The 18,712-nt window shown below is 37.5% G+C and overlaps 2 long non-coding RNA genes across 10 annotated transcripts in view; both read left to right on the top strand.

Annotated features, from left to right (window-relative positions):
- Positions 1–1,592: 1,592 nt before the first annotated feature.
- Positions 1,593–4,065, top strand: LOC114684179. The gene is made up of 3 exons (XR_003733268.1): positions 1,593–2,063; positions 3,297–3,375; positions 4,025–4,065. It is a non-coding gene; the product is annotated as an uncharacterized LOC114684179 (long non-coding RNA).
- Positions 4,066–5,626: 1,561 nt separating this feature from the next.
- LOC114684178 overlaps positions 5,627–18,712 on the top strand; it is a 34,541-nt gene continuing 21,455 nt past the window's right edge. For 2 of the 9 annotated variants that reach the window (XR_003733265.2, XR_003733263.2), the window contains exons 1-4: positions 7,161–7,449; positions 8,183–8,293; positions 8,886–9,000; positions 11,324–11,413. This is a non-coding gene — a long non-coding RNA (uncharacterized LOC114684178). Of the gene's footprint in view, positions 5,667–6,061; positions 7,450–8,182; positions 8,299–8,885; positions 9,001–11,323; positions 11,446–13,467; positions 13,557–18,712 lie in introns of those variants that run through there. The other 7 variants (XR_003733262.1, XR_005089851.1, XR_003733260.1 and 4 more) reach the window with 7 other exon arrangements.

The following is an 18,712-nucleotide window of genomic DNA, read 5'->3' as shown; positions in this document are numbered from 1 at the left end:
TGCCTTCCAAATGCTGGGATTAAAGGTGTGTACCACCACCACCCGGCTCCTTTTATATTTTAAGAAGAGTTTTGTGTTCCTTAGAATTTTTGTAACCACAAAGTTATGTCATTTTTTTTCTTTTTTTTATGTCATTTTCATATAGGTACGTTATGATTTGTTTAGGCTTGATCAATGGGCTGTGGTAAACACATGATTCCTTTTATTATTTCCTCACCTAATATACCTGAGAGTAGCCTTGTAACAAAAGTTGGTTAGAAACATACAGAGAGTGCACATCTGTTTATTTTTTTGATCTGGAAAATTGAGCCTTTGAAGATATAATGTGTGTGTGTGTGTGTGTGTGTGTGTGTGTGTGTGTGTGTTTCCTGATACTAATTTGGTTTAACAAATTCCTTTCTCTAACTTTCTGAGTATTTTATTGTGAATAAGTGTTGGATTTGTGAAATATTTCCTCTGCCTTATAGGTAACTACTTAATTTTTATAATTTTTCCATGTGTATAGTGTAACATATTAACTATCTTTGAAATAGTAAATGAATATTTGTGAGTCAACTATGATTGCTCTTGCTCCTCTTTTGTTGTCTTTGTTTAAATAATATTTTTGAAGAAGTTTTCTTTCATATTTTAAAACTTATTTTTAATTTTATATATGTGCATGTAGGTCTTTGAATACCTGTCTGGTGCCTTCAGAGGTCAGAAGATGGTGTGAGATCTCCTGGACCTGGAGTTATAGACATTTGTGAATTATCATGTGGGGTCTGGGAATCAAACCTGGGTCCTCTGTAAGAGCAGACAGAGCTCTTAACTATTGAGCTTTACCTCTGTCCCTGTTCTGTATTCTTAAGTCATATTTGTCTTTAATATTCTGCCACCTTTGTGGCGTTTTGTTATTAGGTTACACTGGCATCATTTAAAAACTTGAGGAAAACCTTTAATCTATGTTTTGTTTTTCAGAAGTTTGTAAAGTGAAATTATTGTGTTTTCTAAAAAATATTTTTTTATATTAACTATTACATGCATCTGTATGCTTATCATGATGTTTCAGTGTTAATTATTAACGTGACTGAATCTGAAATAGTTTTGGTGCAAGCCCTTTGGAAATTATCTGTGAGGGCCTGTCTTGGTTTTGTCAGTTGATATTTGAAGAACCACCTTAATTGCAGGTAGGAACATCCTCTGGGCAGGAGACCCTAAATTATATAAAATGAAGGCAGGCTGAGCACCAGTATAAACACATTCACTGCTCTCTGCTATTTATATTGAGAATATTTTTTTCATTGAATATGTTCTGATCATTGTTTCCCCTCCCCCAACTTCCACAAAGCCCTCCTCACCTTTCAGCCCACCTAACTCCATACTGTCTTTCTTCCTCTCTGTAGAAAACAGATGGACAAGCGCTCTGCTTCTTGGCCATGGATGCAATGAGATCAGTTGTCTCAAGCCCTTGCCTGCCACTGTGACTTCCCTAGTAATGGGACCTAACTAAAAAATGTTTGTTAAAATTTTTCTATTTTTTTTTGTATTGTTCACATGTTAAGCAACAAGTGAAGATGAAGTGACATAGAAATTTTCATATTAATTATACAGAAAACAAGTGAGTGGTGCATAGATTACATATTTGAGATCAGGTATTACTATTAAGTATATTCAGCCTCTATAAAACTGTAGAGGATGTCATGAGTTTTTATGAGAGTGTGTGGAGCATTAGAGGAGTTGGGAGGCAGAGGAAGGGTACACATGATGTAAATACAGTAACCACACATGAAATTCTAAACAACAAAAAAGTATCAGAAAGCCTCAGAATACTGTTTACACAGAGTTCACTGTACATTGTCCTATAACTTGATATTTTGACCTTTGTATCTCAATTGCTCTTTTGAAAGATATTTTACAAGTTTATTTCACTTAGTTGTATGCCCCTTAGAGTTGTTCAGTCTGTCTTAAAAGTATTTAGATTTGTGCTTCCCCAAAACTAAAAATATTGATTTGTTTTTTGTCTCTTTTTGTATCCTTATAAAACTACTTTGGAGACATGTCTGCTCAGGGAATTATTTATGTAGGTAAGACATTCTTCTTTTAACTTTACAGTGGCAAAGCATTTAATATATTCAGGGCAGTAGTTTGCTTTCACCTGTGTGGTTTTAAAATTCGTTACTTCATTATCATTTCACTTAATTGTGGTGTACTTGGGATTTTGTGGGATTGTTGATGTTCTTAGTTTTTGTTGTCTATCATTCTGTGGTGGTTGTTACTTTTCATGTTATCACTTAATGGTCCTTAAAATGCACAAGAGGTACAATGAACAAACTGAAGGGAAGATGTAAAGAGACAAATGTGCTGAGTGTACCACGCCCCTTAGGGGATGTGTACAGGCTAACTACTCATATGCTCAGGATTTCCTCCCCATTCCCGATCTCCCATTGGTAAGCATTGTTATACCAAAATTAAGTTCTGTTTTTGGTTCATTGCACTCTTTGGAGTCTATAAGTTGTATTTCAAGGTTGCTTAACTTGTATTATTTGTAAAGTATCTTTGTTTCAATTTTACTGTTTTTACTACAAAGATTATGGCTAAGATTATTTCTTTAATTATAAGAGTTTTTTCATATAATATATTCTGATCAGTTTCTCCTCCCCCAAATCATCCCTATCCTCCTTCACTTTCCACTTACCTGTCTTCATGTCCTTTATATCACTTTCTCTCAAGAAAACAAAAAAAAACCAACAATATCAACACAGAAAACCAAATAAACTATAATAAAATGTAAAAACCCATAAGAACAGAGAGAGAAAGAAAAACTGAGAGAGAGGGGGGGGGAGAACAAAATACATAAAGCACAAAGTTAGAAACCATAATATACAAGCAAAGGGCCAATAATATAAAAAAAAGTCCTCCCAAAAACCCAATATGAGACAAAACGTCTACAAAATTCCATTGAGTTCATTTTGTGTTGGGCATATACTTCTGGGCATAAGGCCCACCCTTTAAATGTGGTGATATACCCAGTGAAACTCCATTGGAAAAAAAAAACCTAATTTTTCCTTGTAAGAAGCTGTCTATCAGCGATAGCCTCTTGGTTAGTGATGGGGGCCTGCATCTGTGTTAACATCCCCTTCTCAGTGCTGGGACCTTATCTAGCTTCAGCCTGTGCAGGCCCTGTGCATGTTGCCACAAGTTCTGTGAGTTCATGTGTGTGTCACTACTACTGTGTCTGGAAGACGCTGTTTCCATGGGAGTCATTCTTCATCTTTGGCACTTACACTCTTTCTGCCTCCTCTTCCTCATAACTCAAGCTCAAAGTGGAATTCTAATAGACATCTCATTTAAGACTGAGTTTTCCAAAGACTCTCACTCTCTCCATATTGTCCAGTGGTGAGTCTCTGTTTTCAATATATATAAAGAAAATGCATGTGTGTGTGTGTGTGTGTTTTAGAGAAGGGAGGAAGGGAGAGAGAGAGAGAGAGAGAGAGAGAGAGAGAGAGAGAGAGAGAGAGAGAGAGAGAGAGAGAAGAAACCATTTTATGGGAAAGATTTCCTAAAAAGATTTCCACTTTTCTGGATGTGGGTATTATTGATATATTTTTAAAATTGCTTAAATTGTGGATGATTTAATATATATACATATTTTACATACACTTAAGTATATGGAATTTCATTTCTATAACTTGTTTTTGAGTGTTTTTCTTCAAATCATAAAGGCATTTAGGGAATTTCAAAGTTTTTCTCTGTATACTTCGAAAGGATCATAGAGTTTTTATCCAGTCTTATATTAAAGTTGTTTTTTTACATTAACTATGCATTTTAAATTAAATTACGTATTTGGGTCACATTTCCTGTCCATGTTATATACTATTTTCTTTATATTGGAAGGTTTGGATTGTATTATCGTATATGTAATTTTGAATTTTTTTAAATTCATTTTACATACCAACCACAGATCCCCCTCTCATCTCTTCTCCCACTTTCCCCCTTTCCACCTTCCCTCTACCCCCGACCCATCTCTCATCCCCTCCTCCAACAGGGTATGTTCTCCCATGGGGGGACAGCTAAGCCTGGTACATTCAGTTGAGGCAGGACCAAGCCCCACCCTTCTGCATCAAGGGTGAGCAAGATGTCCAACCACAGGTAATGGGATCCAGAATGTCAGCGCATACCCCAGAAATGGACCCTGATCATACTACCAGAGGCCCTTCAAGCAGACACAGCTACACAACTGTCTCCTGTATGCAGAGGGCCAGTCTGGTCCCATGCAGGTTCTACAGCAGTCGGTTTGAAGTTCGTGAGATCCTTTGAGCTTGGTTCAGTTGTCTCTGTAGAGTTCACCATCATAATCTTGACCCCTCTAGCTCATATAACACCTCTTCCCTCTCTTTGACTGGACTCTTGGAGCTTGACCTGATGCTTGGTTGTGGATCTCTGCATCTGCTTCCATCAGTCACTGATGGAAGCTCTTTGGGTCCAATCAGAGCTGGCAGAGTCTGTGTCCTCTTCATGTTTCTTGATGTGTAGTTTAGAATTTTTTGTCTGCAAGGTATTGTTTCTTGTTTTACTAGAGAATCTCAGACCTTGAAAATTGTGAGTTTTCAAGGAACCTTATAAAGTAATAAAAATATTCTGAGCACAAACCTAGACTCAACATTCTAGGTAAATATTTGTTCTGATGGAGAAAGCTAAAAAACGGAATTCTGTGGAAGTGGACATAAAATGGTGTAGTTTAGATTCACATGTGTTCCTTTACTATTAGACCAGTCCTCACTGACCAGTATTTGATTGAGTGTTTCAGTAGGAAAATATGGGAGTGAGTCCAGTGTTCCAAGTGAAAATAGTCAAAAATCGCATTAAAAAGTAACCCCAGTGATGGACGAGTTGAAAGCCTTTAACTGTAAAAGGGAAATTTTAAATGGATCATCATGGAGGTCAATAGAACTATAATGTGGCCTCATGACGAGTTTCTTTTTTTCTTTTTTCTTTTTTAAAATGTATAATTTTTTCTCCCAGAGCTGAGGACTGAATCCAGGACCTTAGGCTTGCTAGGCAAGCACTCTACCATTGAACTAAATCCCCAACCCCTAGAATGTATACGTTTTTAATTAAGATTTTTTATTCATTTTATATAGCAATCACAGATCTCCCTCTCGTCTCTCCTTCTGCCCCCTGCCTTCCCCCCAACCCACCCCCCATTTCCTCTCTGACAAGGTAACGCCTCTCATGGAGAGTCAGCAGAGCCTGGTGCATTCAGCTGGGGCAGGTCCAAGCCCCTTCCCATGCATCAACACTTTGTAAGGTGTACCTCCATAGGTAGTGTGCTCCAAAAAGCCAGCTCATGCACCAGGGATGGATCCTGATCCTAGTGCCAGGGGGCCCCTTAAGCAGGTCAGCTACCCAACTGTCTTGCTTATGCAGAGGGCCGAGTCCAGTCCCATGGAGGCTGCACAGGTGTTGGTCTAAAGTTAATGAGTTCCCACTAGTTTTGTTTAGTTGTCTCTGTAAGTTTCCCCATCACAATCTTGATGCCCTTGCTCATAGAATTCCTCTTCTCTCTCTCTTTGACTGGACTCTAGGAGCTTGGCCTGGTGCTTGGCTGTGGATCTCTGTACCTGCTTCCATCAGTTACTGGATGAAGGCTCTATGATGACAGGATATTCACTGATCTGATTACTGGGGTAAACTAGTTGGGCACCCTCTCCACTATTGCTGGGTCATCCTTTTGGATTCCTAGGAACTTCCCAAGCACTTGGTTTCTCCCTATCCTCATGATGTCTCCCTCTATCATGGTATCTCTTTCATTGCTCTCCCACTCTGTTCCTGTTCCAGATCAATCATCCTGTTCCCTTATGTTCTCATCCCCCATCCCCTACCCTCTATTGCCCCCCATCCCAGTTTAATCATGGAGATTTCATCTATTTCCCCTTCCCAACGTGATCCATGCATCCCTCTTAGGGTCCTCCCTGTTTCCTAGCTTCTCTGGGGCTATGGGTTGTAGTCTGGTTATCCTTTGCTTTACTTCTAGTATCCACTTATGAATTAGTACATACCATGTTTGTCTTTCTGAGTCTGGGTTACCTCACTCAGGATGATATTATCTAGTTCCATCCACTTGACCAGGCTTTTTCTTATCTTTCCTCTTCTCCTGTATCCTTAGGAAATTTGCATTTGTCCAGGATCATGAAACAGCATCACAGCTTCTGCCTTCGGAAACACCAAGGTGGTCCCATCCGCCAGTGGGGATATAGAGGAAGTTTATCTTTATAGTAACTTTCATGGCTGCACAACTTAGGAACTATTGCTTTTAAGAGTGCTTCAGGGATTAATTTTAAGATATATGCGCTTGATTGCTCTTTAAATTATTGATACATTTTGGTATATGATCTGCTTTTTATTTTATTTTTAGGTTTTTGAGATTTTAACATAGTCACATTTCTCAATTTCATTTCTTTTCTCAAAAATGAAGGCAGTGTTGGACATGGGCTCTCTCTCATGGTGTGGGCCTCAGGTTAGACCAATCGTTGGTCGGCCACTCCCAGAAGCTCTGAGCTGCCTTTCCTCTACCACACCTTGCAGGCAGGTCATAAATTCTGTGGCTGGGTTGGTGTACCAGTCCCACCACTAGGAGCCTCGCCTGGTTACAGAAGTTGATTGTTTCAGGCTCCACATATTCATTACTAGGAGTCCTTGCTAGGGTCAATGTGGATGGGAAAAGGAGTGATCAGTTGTGGGAGGGAGGAATGGAGGAAGAGAGTACATGGAGAGACAACAGAATTAGGTGGGCATTTAGGGGTGGGATGGAAATCTAGTGCAATGGAAGCTTTCTGGAACCTATAAAGTTGATCCTCGTTCACATTCAAATTCATGCCTTCTTTTTTGAGTAGTTGTTTTTACACACACACACACACACACACACACACACACACACACACACACCCCTAAATACTTAAATACAAAAATCAACTATGTTTGTTATTTGAGTTAAAAATCAAATTTTCCTGTGTTATATTCAGTTGTCCTAAAACTTTTGGGAAACATTTACTAGTATGTCTTTTGACAATTTGTAAGATGAGTTAGTGACAATTAGTATATAATACTTTTGAGCCCTCAACTTATATCAAGTAATTATATATATATATATATATATATATATATATATATATATATATATATGTGTGTGTGTGTGTGTGTGTGTGTGTGTGTGGTCACACTGTCATGCGTTTTGAAACCAGATCAATGCCTTGTCCAGTTGGCATCAGAGAGGCTTTATCTGGCAAAATATGGGTGTGGGTGCAGAGACCCACAGCCAGATGTTATGCAGAGAAAGATTCTAAATTTGGGATTTCCACTGGCTCCTTCCACTCAAGGCTCTAGGAACCCCACAGAAGAGGAGGAACGATTGTAGGAGTCAGAGGGGATGGAGGACACCAGGAGAATGCAGCCCACTGGATCAGGAATCAGGTCTGATATGGGCTTCCAGAACTCAAGTGGCAAACCTGGAGTCTTCAAGTGTCTGCACTTGGTTGTCTGAGTGTATGTCATGGACGTTAGCTGGTGTTTTTGTTGGACTCCTAACAGTGAGAGTAGGTGTGTCTCTGACCCTCTTGCCTGCTCTTGGGCCTCCTCTCTCCTATTAGGCAGCCTTGTCCAGCTTCAATATGAGGGGCTTTTGCCTTGTCTGGTCATATATTGTTTTGTCCTGTTTGGTTGTTGTGTCTTGGAACCCTGTTCTTTCATGAAGAAAAACAGAGGGGGATTGGATCTGGGGGACAGGAGACATTGAGGGGAAGGATTCTGGGAAGAGAGGGAACTCTGGTCGGGATGTATGGTATGAGAGAAGAATATTTTCAATATAAAAAAAACAAGGACCTATGAGTGGAATGTTTTGATTTTATTTTTACTTTAGGAATAATTTCATTGATACTGGATTTCTTGATGTTCTGTATAAATTTTACAATTATTTTGATCATTAGCACAAAATAATAACATGCATGGGAACCTGGATAGCTACTGCACCCAGTCTCTACATTCCTTATAAATGTTAAGATTTCTTGTCTAGGAATTTGGGACATGCTAAACATTATAATAATCTTACTAATCATATGCAAATGATTTACTGCCTAAGTGTACATATTTTACAATTACTCTCTATTTGTTTCCAAACATTTGCTTTCCTTTTATGATGTTGTTGCAGGGTCTCACCATACTGCACATGACAATCTCCAACTCAGGCCCTGAGGAGGTGCTTCTCCCCTGTCTCCTGTGGCGCTTTCACGGAAGATGCAGACCCCACACCTAGCTGGTGGTATTGTAAATGCAGGGGTTTTTGCCTTTCATTTTCCATTGTTAGATTCTTGTGTGTAAATTTGGATGGAATTTCATATAATTTTAGATTTGCCGGCCATATTTGAAAATCTGGAATTTTTTTTGCATTTCATGTTATTTTTTCCCAGCTAGAAGTAGTTTGTCTTCCTTGTCATAAGTAAAAGATAGCATATCGACCTAGTGTTCAGTAATCTATTCTTAACTATATTACCATATACAAATGTCTTTATTGAAACTAATTTGTATAAGTTTTGAAACAGATCAAAAGTTCACGTTTTCCATCGTGACTTTTAATTATCTGAATATTGTGTTAACATTAGCTACATTATGGCAGTTCCTTGTGAAGTTTAGATGAGTTTTGTCCTAGAAAAAAAAGGAAGATGCCTTGTCTTTGGATGGGGATACCCTTAGTCTGTAATAGCATTGATAATCCCTGACTTTAAAGTCTATGAATTGTGACATTAAAATACATTGGTGTTGTTAATAACCTTAACTTCATGTTGGTAGCTTTAAGTATTTTTACACTCATTTATCCCTATTTATCATTTAAGGAATGTGTTTTTCTGATAAAGGTATTTCTGATAAAGAGTCTGACTGCTGCTCAGTGAAGTTGCAACTCAAGTGAACCCATGCTTCCTCTCAGCATCCTAAGAAGGTCACACTGGAGACTGCTACTCTCAGCTTATGGTATTGTAAAATCAATTGCTTTGCAAAATTTGTCTTTGATCATTGACTACTTATGTAAATAATTACATTGAATTTTATATTTTGTTATGCTTTACAGTTTGCAGATGTTATTAGGCCTAATAGCATTTTTGGATTATTTATGTTTCCAAGATCAGGATGTATTTTGGCTTCTGTTATGAACAAAGACAAAGTGATCTGTGTGATCACTACTCCTGCACAGAACAGATTGAACAGGGCAGTATTAGGCACAGTCAAATTTACAGGAGTGTTCTTATTTCCAGTGTCGGGCAGATATGTTTCCTTTTGTCTAGTTCCTTACAAGGTTAACTCTCCAGCACACATATTCAGCTGCTCTGAATTTTCTTTCTTCTTTCTCAGTAAATATTCCATGCATAGAATCTTACTTGTTCATGTATATTATAAATAATACCCTTATTAATATTTTCATAAAGTATATTTTGATTAAATATTTCCCTTTCCCAACTCCATCCTGATCCTCCCTATCTCCCTCCCCACACAATTTAATGTTATCTCTCTCTCTCTCTCTCTCTCTAAAAAAAGTGAAAACAATCAGAAAACCTAACAAAACATCAAATACCACAACAAAACAGACACAAAACAAACAGCAAAGGATAAAAAACAGTTTCCATTTTGTTAGCCTACTACTCTTGAGCATGGAACCATCCCTTTATTATAGTTGATATTTTTGGTGATTCCATTTGAGAAATCTGATTTTCTCATTCTCAACACATGTAAATTGCAAATATGTACAAGATTAGGACTGGGACTTTTTTCCACACTCTTTATCAGTGTTGGAGTTGTAAGTGGGTTGCGACTATGAAAGTTTTGTTCATTTCTATTAATGTAGAAGCTTCCTAAAATGTGTTTATTTATGATAGTAATTTTAAGGCAATTGCCATATGTAAAGGGAACAATTCTCCAGCTAGACAGGCCACCAAGTATACCTCTAGGAATGGGTTAAATTAACCAGCTTGATGGGTCACTGGTTAAGGAGCTCCCATACATCCACACCTGAAACATGATTTACTATTGCTAAAGCTATTATTTACAATCCACAACCTGATGGAAAGGCTCTTTGCTAAATATAACACCTAACTTGCATCATCAAAGATGGAGAAATTGAGTTTGTACCTAAGTAGATAGTTCATTCTTATTAACTAGACTTTACGTTGCCAGAAAGTGCTATGCATACAAATAAAGGATAGAAGTATTCATCAATATTAGGCTTGATCATGTTTGTTAATTATTTCAGTCTCTCACCTAATGGTTCATTATGAAAGTTGATGGAGGATATTTGCTTGTGGACCATTTTACTCCTGACTGCCTGTGCTTTGAAAGAGTGGTTTTCTTACAGGAGGCTCATTTTATCATCAGAATATCATTAGCTCATTGTAGGGCCTCTGGTCTATTCATTGTCCTGTTGTTTCCATTTCTTGGGATCCATAGCAAGGAAAGAACATGAGGTCAGGACTGTTTGATCAACTGAAAAAATATGACACTCAAAAATAAACAATACTGAAATGTTTTTCTCTTGAAATCTTAGAGCAGGGAGAGAAGCTCTCTGACAAGTAATGCACAGTTAGGATGATGGAGCAGACCTAGACGAGCTCATCTACATGATGGGATACCAAATCCTTATTACTGCCCACAGCCTTCTCTGACACTTCTCTTTTAACGTGGACTGGAGGAAGCATAAAAGTGTTGTTGTTTGTTTTTGCTCTTTTGGGGGGCCTGCCACCCAGCTCCCAAATAAATCACATGTGGTGATTTAGTCTTAATTATGAATGCCCAGACTTAGCTTGACTTGTTTTTTTGCCAGCTATCCTTACCTTAACTTAAATTACTCATCTATTTTTTGTCTCTGGGCTTTTCCTTTTCTATTCCTGAATACCTTACTTTGCTTCTTACTCTGTGGTTGGCTGTGGAGCTGGGTGGCTGGCCCCTGATGTCCTCGTATTTCTCTGGCTTCTTCTTTGATTCACCCTCCCAGATTTCTCCTTCTATATATTTTTTCTGCCTGCCAGCCTCGCTAGCCTTTCTCCTGCCTTGGTATTGGCTGTTCACATATTTATTAGACCATCAGGTGTTTTAGATAGGCACAGTAACACAGCTTCACAGAGTTCAACAAACGCAACCTAAACAAAAGTAACACACCTTAAAATAATATTCTACAACAAAAAAGCATTCAGGTGGTCATACTGTATCTAAGAGTTATACAATGGGTTTTATGAACAGACCCAAGAGTTTGTGGATTAAGAAACTCAATTCTGCAAATCAAAGGTGGTATTTGACTTTCTTTAAGGAGCTGGTCACTCAAGAATAGTCACAAAGAAAGCATGATGTGATGGACCATGTGGAGGAAGATTGAGGAGGCAGAGAAATGACATCAATTGTGAGTATGCTGTAATCATTTCACAATAAAGGGTAAGTTGATATTCAAATATATGTAGAAACAACACAAAATTGTGATCATTGGTGATAACATAGTTTTTAATTGTAACAATGCATTATTAATTGAAGTATATAACTAGAAAGTATTAGTTAATTTGTGTTATATTATTGATACTACACTGGTGCATGTTTAATCAGTGTAGAGTAGAGTGTAATATCTGGGGCTCCATTTCTTTACTCATGAAATGTGAACTCATGGATGGAAATGCATACATATATTCAGAAAATAAAAGGGTTGACAGTTATGTCAATGACACATGTTGGCAGTATAGTCATCTCCCCCAAATAACAGTTTATGTTTTGTGTACAACTAAATTAAGTTTGTAGGATCTATACATAGTTACTTTATTCAGTCCTAAAAACATACCAGCACACACTCACTGCCTTGTCTCTTGCTAAATTTGAGGTAAGATCCTGGAAGAGAGAAGAAAAAAAAAAGAAAAACATAGAAGACCATTGATTCTCTTGCCTTTTTGTAGCTTCTTATATCACCTATGAAGAATATTTCTTTTCAATGTTTTTTCCTCTGAATGAGACATTCATACATGTTAGGAGGAGGAAAGCTCATAGCATTCAGACCTCATTCAGACACTGGCAAGTTTCATGAACGTACTTTGAGCAATTATTAACAGTGAACAATTGTTTGGGGAAAGGTGACTTTAGTGATGCTGCCTGCTGTTATGGCAGCATTCTCCTCCTCTGAACCTTCTCAGAGTCATTACCCACTCTTTGGTAAGTGTCTTTAATGCAGTTAGTTCCCTTTATGTAACCCATGATCCAGTAACAGAAATCACTCAACTCAATTGTTTTTGTAATTGTTGTTCTGTCCTGGGTCACATTCATTCATATCTCTCAAGGGAATATCCCTCAACAGGACCATTCAGACGGGACCTTCTTGGTCTACCTTCTTCTAGAGTCAATAAGCAGGTCCTTAATTAAGTTTAACTACTGCCATTATATGTTGTCCGTATATTTTTGTACATATATAGTATAATTTTGTTTGTAATGTTAAATTTATGTCAGAATATTGTAGCCCATTCATGTGTTTCATTTCTGGAACATGTCTTGATTTTTTCCCTTTCTTCATTGTTGTCTATTATAGATAATCATGGGTGGTTCTCACATAGTGTTCCTATTGGTCACACTGAGAGCATTTTCTGCTGTTGCAGTCATAATACCTTCAATCTAAAGGCCCTGGAAGCTTGTTAAGGGTTCAGCATTTGCTTCATTTGTACAAAAGGTTATCAGTAATTCCATAAATGTTATTGGGACATTAGTGATGGTCTCTTTAATTTTTTCTTGTATTTTATGATCATAATATAGTTACATCATTTATCCCATCCTTTTCCTCTTGTCAAACACTCTCATATACTCTCCGTTACTCTCTTTGAAATTAATGGACTATTTGTTCATTCATTGTCTTTACACACACACACACACACACGTATATACATATGCGTGTGTATATATGGTGTATATATGTATATGTATATGTATGTATATATATGTGTGTGTATATATGCATATATATCCCCATATATAACATTTTAGTATATATAGTCTCACAGAAAACCTCATATTTCTTTTTATTTTACAAATTTCTGAGATTTATACCATAATGTTCCCTTAGTCTTAGGTTGAGTAATGTTTTCTAGGTGTATATAATGTGACTAGTTATTTTGATTGGTCTCCCTCTGTTCACAGAGAAGTTTCCTTCATAATGGCTAAAAGTACACATATATGTAAGCATAGGGAAAACTGTGTAGATTGATGTTAGGGATTATGCTTGTTTATTAAAGCTGTAAATTTTAATAGGTTGTCCTCTAAGAACAATGAATTTATTAGTACTCAGTAGTCCCAGTACTGGGCACTGATTTCTTCAAGTCGAGCTTGTTTTAAGTACAATTAAAGAGCTCTTGGTTACTGCTCAAGTGTGCATGCCACACCTGCACTGTTAGGTTTATTGTGCCATCTGGTGGTTGTTTTGGTTCCTAGGTGTCACAGCTGATTGCTTCCTTCCTTTAAAAGTTTGCATGGCGTTTTCAGGTATCATGAAAGATAGACCTCAGAGAGGAGACATTCAGGTCAGTTTCAGCTCAGGGAACCAGAGTCTATGTCTGAAGTGTATGTTGTCTTCAGTAATGGTGACTTACTTTCCACTTTTGGGGGCCAATCACAGGAATTAGAAATAGGCTGTATGTTTTGGGAATCTCTTGGACAGACCTAAATGGCAACTCAAAAGAGGATTCTTATACCTATTTTGGGGGTTGTTTGGTGGAAGCAGCATTGCCAGATCAGATGAGAAAAGTTCACTTATATATATATATATATATATATATATATATAAAAAATATATATATATATATATATATATTCATATATAATAGTTTTTAGTTAAAGAGTTTATAGTCTGATTCCTTATAACTTTTCAGATATCTCTATTGTTATTTTGCCCTCCTGTATTTACCTAACTCCTTTTTCCACAAAGAGCTTGTCTTTTCTGATTTCCTTGATCAAATCGTTTTTATTTGTGGATATATATATATATATATATAATTTTTGAATAAGAAGGCTACTTTTTGAAGTCCTTGAGATTTTCATTGCCATATTTGTAAAATCTAAAACAGTGAAAGAAGGGTTCAGGGAACATGGACATAAAGAAAAAGGCAATCAAGAGAGCAGAGAGAGTGAGAGGACAAAAAGAAGGACATGAATGGCATGCCAGGAGAGGTGGGGTGCATTGGAAAGTGTTATGGTCAACAGTAATACAATGGGACAAATTATAATGGGGAAGGTGAGTTAAATAATCCTTACAATTAATTATTTTATATAATTATTTCATCCTAGTAGTAATAATTGGCTTCTGTTTTATAATTTTGAAGATCTACTTACATCACTTCAAACTACATTTATTTCCCCCATTAGCTATATTGACAAACTCTATGCAATGAAGAATGGCATTCCTGTTGAACAGTAGAAACCTGTTCATATAAAACACTGTTTTACATATGAAACAAAGTGGGAGATTATTGAGTAAGTGAATGAATGTAGATGAGGAATTTGATATGGCTTGGTTAATGTGTAAGAAGGAAGATACAGGTGAGCCATCCATCTTGCTTTGTTCCATACATGTGTGCAGTTCACAAGGGAGCAGCACAGACACATTCCCCTTTCCTGCGATTTCAGTTCTGTATCCAAAAACTAAAATTAACACTAGACGAGTATCTCAGAGGACAAATCAGAGATAGGGTGGAGGAAATATTGTTAGTTAAATGTAGTGAGTAGCAGCGAAACTTTTTTGCATTATATTCAGTTGGTTGTTCTAGTTCAAAAATTACAAGGCTGGGGGAGGGCTCAGTCATACATGTGCTTGACTTACATCTATGTACACACAGACAGCACTGAATGGACAGAGTGTCTATTAAAGAAGTGAGCCTATGAAGTTAGATTAGTACATTAGTGGATATTGGGGAAGAATTTAAGTCTAGAGAATTGAGGGTGGATTTTTCTAAAGATAATATGTGTATATATTAATATAAAAATAGTTTCAAAAGGATTAAGTTACTTAAGAAACAATACCAGGAGTCCTCTTTTTGTTCCCATGGACAAGCAGGCTATGTGCTCCCCCCAATGAAATAAATACACATTTATTTCCAAAAAACAAATGGTTTAAAGTGTGAGTAGATTTTGACAATCTTTCTTTTAAAATGTGTAAATCTTAAATTATTTCTTACCACTCTGAAAATATAATATACTCCATGATATTTGGGTTTATTGCTTGAACAGGGCTAGGACCTACCATTTCTGTAGATAATCCAAGCAGTTTCTCTTTAGTGAGCTATAATAGATATAGAGACATGAGATACTGTGCTAGGTCATCATATATTCACAGCATATGCTGAAACACACATGGGAGGATTGGAAAGAGTCAACAGCAGGCTATATTTGACAACCTACAGTCACAATCAGAATACTCTACACACAAATGGAGGTTTTCTTGTTTGTTGCCAGGATGAGTGCCTGGATGACCAGATAAAGTCTCAAGCTTCCTTAACACAATGGCAGTTTTTCTCTAGTGTCAGTTAAAGTCAACACTATGCAACACCCAGGTAGGAGGCAGAAGAGATTGAACAGGCTCCACTCAGAGAACTCTCCCTGGTTACAGTAGGCTTTTATTTCCATTCCTAGGTTTGCCTCTTTTTAAAAAAATCATTTAATTATATTTTATTTATGAGTGCTCTGCATGTATAATTTTATGCCAGAATAGGACATCAGATCCTATTATAAATATTTGCTAGCCACCATGTGGTTGCTGTGAATTGAACTCAGGACCCCTGGAAGAGCAGTCAGTGATCTTAAATACTGAGTCACTTATTTGACTTTTAATTTATTCTTTATTTGCATGCTCGTACTCAGTCAACAGAGACAACCAGAGCTAATATAAACCCAAGCACCTGGCTTTCTTGCTGTTGTGACTCATGGCTGGACTTTAGTTCTCAGCTGGTTTCAGGGTCTAGCCAGTGAAGGAAGACTCTTCTGCTTTGACAGAGCCAATAGATTCCCAGTAAAGGCAGGAGTTCTTGATGGGATTACCCACAGCCCTGCTCAGAGAGATTCCTGTTCCTATTTCTGTTTCTGAGAATTTGTTCCTGTGTCCATTTCCACTGCTTCCGCTTTAAGATATTTCCTTCCTACCTCAGACATGGATTCCTGCTTCATCTAAAAGGATACAGCCTTTGGTATGACAGAGACTTGGGGTCTGCTGCTTCTTACACTACTTTGGGAGGTACCCACTCTGTGTAGAATTGCTGTGTCAAGGGCAGCTCTCATCTGACATCCTGAGGTTTTCTGATTGCTGAGAGCAATGTCACTTATTATCTTACTGGTGTGCATCAGCCCTCTGAGAGTGATGACATATAATGTTGACATCACTTCTTACTATCCAGCTACTAGGAAGTGTTTCAGAGATTCTCCTTTCCAGTACAGGCTCTACTTTCAAGGTGAAATTGTCACTGCTGTCTGTGAAAAAAACTTCCTATATTTTATTTTATCTCTGTCCATTCCTTTTTTCTCCCTTTTTTCTTTGAATGGAATGGAAGGGAAGAAGACTGTTCCTACTCCTATGGAAAGAACTTTAGTTAGCAAACTTTTCTTTCTCTTTTTCCTTTGTAATCTTCTCTTATTGACGAATGTCTCCTCATAAGCAACCTGCTCCTGCCAATCACTTGACTGTATTGTCATGTATGTTAATTTGGTTATTTTTCTTTGTCTGGGTTGTTCTTTGGAATCCAAAAAAAAAAGTTTTTTTTTTTTTCACTTTATTTTTACATCATCTTGTGGCTCTCATGATTCTCATGTTAACTTTTTCCCACTAAATTTCTCTTCTTGTGTTGACTCTGAAAGGAAAATATAGGATCAGAATGATGGTCAGTTCACATAAAGATGAGCAATGCAACAGAGCATTTTATGCAAATAGAAACATTTGGGTGAAACACTCATTACAGGAGTTTCTCTCACATTGGCTTGGGAACTCAGGCTGAAATTTTGGTAGATTCTTTAGCACTGCTTTGGACTTTTTGGGAATACAGCTGCCTTTGTGTCACACATATCACACATGCTTACTGATGGTTCTGTAAAGAAGCCCACTAAACCCAGTAGTTTACCAGTCTGAACATGATGGGACCTTTTAAAGTTTCTGTCTTGCCATGCATGTCCTACCTGGACCGACAGATCATTCCTTATGTCTTTTCAGGAAAAGAGAAATAGCAGGAAAATAAGTCTAGATTTAAGTTGGCTCACAACCATCTGTAATGAGATCTGGTGCCCTCTTCTGGTTTGCAGGCATACATGAAGGCAGAACACTGTATACATAAAAATAAATATATTTATAAAAAAAATTCCTTACTGGTGGTAATACATTTTAAATTTTTATCAAATATATTTTTTTCAATTAATTTTTTAGTAAGAAATTTTTATTCATTTTACATACCAACCACAACAGATCCCCCTCTCATCCTTCCTCCTGCTCCCTGCAAGTCTTTCTCAGGAACCTACCCCACATCCCCTCCCCTGAAAAGGTAAGGCCTCCCATTGGGAGTCAGCAAAGCCAGGTACATTCAGTTTATGCAGGTCTAAGCCCCACCCCCTACATCAAGACTGTAAAAAGTGTCCTAAAAATCCAGTTCATGCACCAGGGTTAGATCCTATTCCCACTGCCAAGGAACCCTTAAATGGACCAAGCTACATAACTGTCTGGCTTATGCACAGGGCCTAGTATAGTTTCATGCAGGCTCCGCAGCTGTTGGTTTAAAGTTCATGAGTTCCCCGATGTCACCAGTTCTTATTGGTGCTCTCTTTATTACACAGGAAGGTCTACAACTGCTCTATACTTGTAATCCTTTTTTGTTTTGTTTTGTTTTCTATATGTATTTAATATCAGGTCTGTCTGACCACTTTGTATTGGATAACCAATGGAATGGGAGTGCAGGTGGGGAGTGGGGAATGGGAGTTCTTTCCTGAGGAAGACCATTTCTTTCACTCTTAGCAGTCTTCAGGTGCCATAGTATTTGTCTAGGTTTCAGACCCCACAAGTTCCCCGCTTCCGTGTTAGCATGTCCATTGGTGTCTTGGTTGTTCAAGTCTAGCTTAGGTAGCCATATTGAGACTTCAGGAATGTAACCTTTCCAATGACACTAGGAGACAATTTCACAGCAAATTCCCTGCTCCTCTGGCTCTTGCAAGTTTTTCTACCTCCTCTTTCACAACATCCCTGAGTTTTAGGTACAGGAATTGTTTTGTAAGTTAATCAAATATTTTTTTTTTAAAAGTTTACAACTTAAACAGAGCCTTACTTCACACCATATGCAAAAATCAACTCAGGACTTAAATAAAAAAGCTGAAACTATTTTTAAAAATTATTTGACATCTTTTCTTCCCTTTAAAAGACTTTTTTGGAAAAACACTCAATCCTGTGTGCTCCATCTACAGGTCAACACACCCGAGCCAGGCATATTGTCTGTCTGTTCCTTGGGCTTTCTGACTGGGCAGATACTGCTAACAGATACCAACAGAGATCTATAAGCCAGCTTTCTATTGCTGGTTTCTCTCTCACTTCATTTAAAATGTGTGTTTGCTTCTCTCCCATCCTCAACAGATTTTACTTCAAAAAGATCAGGAGCTTGATTTATTGATAGCTGCTGGAAACTGGAGAATAGGAGAGTCTTCAGTGAGGTTTATCTCC

The sequence above is a fragment of the Peromyscus leucopus genome, chromosome 1 (assembly GCF_004664715.2).
Source record: "Peromyscus leucopus breed LL Stock chromosome 1, UCI_PerLeu_2.1, whole genome shotgun sequence".
Taxonomy (NCBI): Eukaryota; Metazoa; Chordata; class Mammalia; order Rodentia; family Cricetidae; genus Peromyscus; species Peromyscus leucopus.
This window is presented reverse-complemented; position numbering and strand designations above follow the sequence as displayed.